Genomic DNA, 1,180 nt, shown 5'->3' on the forward strand with positions numbered 1-1,180 from the left:
AACCATTTTGGTAAATCTGAGAATTTACGTAAATTTTAGGAACCGACATTTGTGGTTTTACAGAGAGAAGAAAACCCACACACAATCACAATATCATTGACTTTTTCCAAAAAATGCTTGAAATTTAAAAAATAACAAATAAAATAATTAAATAAAAAGACCTAATTGTAAAATTATTTAAAATATTCCTTGAAAATTTATTTCTTTTTGTAAAGTAGAATTAAAATAAATTTAAAATATATAAATCTTTTTTATAATTATAATTGATTATAAAGTTATTAATTTTCTTGTTATAAATAAATAATTATATAGTATTAGATTTAGAGAAAAAAAAATGATTTATACAATTATTATTTTGATGGATGAGAGCAGTAGTTGCATAAAAGATAGATTTTATTTTAGATATTATATAAATATTGTGTGTGTATGTATATATATGTATATATAGAAAATTGATATATATATATTTATCTAATATATGCGCACAATATACAGGGCATTTCGATAAAAGTGGGCCATCTCTAGTGGACATGTAGGACAGATAAAAATAATCCTATAAGTTTCTAAAAAATTTTTTTCTATAACGCATCGAAATACTTGTCTAAAGAATTTGGAAAGTATTTTTCTAAATAATTCTTATATTACTCTGTAGATTGTATTATTTTTATGTAAAGGCCAATATATATATAAATTCCTTGATATCATATCGGAGAGCCAAGGGCGGATTTTCTGAACATACTAAACTTATATCAAAAACTTTAATCTATTTTCAAGACCTAAAAATAATTATTATACTACAGAATGATATAAGAGTTTTGAAAAATACTTTTCAACAAGTATCTTCATAAAGATGCGTTATAGAAAAAAATGTATAGGATGTTAGAGGATTGTTTTTATTTGTTCTACATGTCCATGAAAGATTGCCCACTTTTATCGAAACATCCTGTATATACGCAATATCTAAATAATCTAAAATCAAATCTATCTCTTTCAATAATTTTATTCAACTACTGCTCTGCTTCGTCAAAATAATAATTGTATTATTATCTTTTCTATACAGTACTCTGCGTTGATACCACTGCTTTACCACTGCTCTTGAAACTTCATAATCAATTATAACCATAAAAAAATTTATTATTTTTAGATTATAAATTAGTACTCTGCGTTGATACCACTGCTT

This window comes from Prenolepis imparis, unplaced genomic scaffold (assembly GCF_030444845.1).
Source record: "Prenolepis imparis isolate NDT839.2.m4 unplaced genomic scaffold, iyPreImpa1.0 SCAF_12, whole genome shotgun sequence".
In the NCBI taxonomy this organism is placed as follows: domain Eukaryota; kingdom Metazoa; phylum Arthropoda; class Insecta; order Hymenoptera; family Formicidae; genus Prenolepis; species Prenolepis imparis.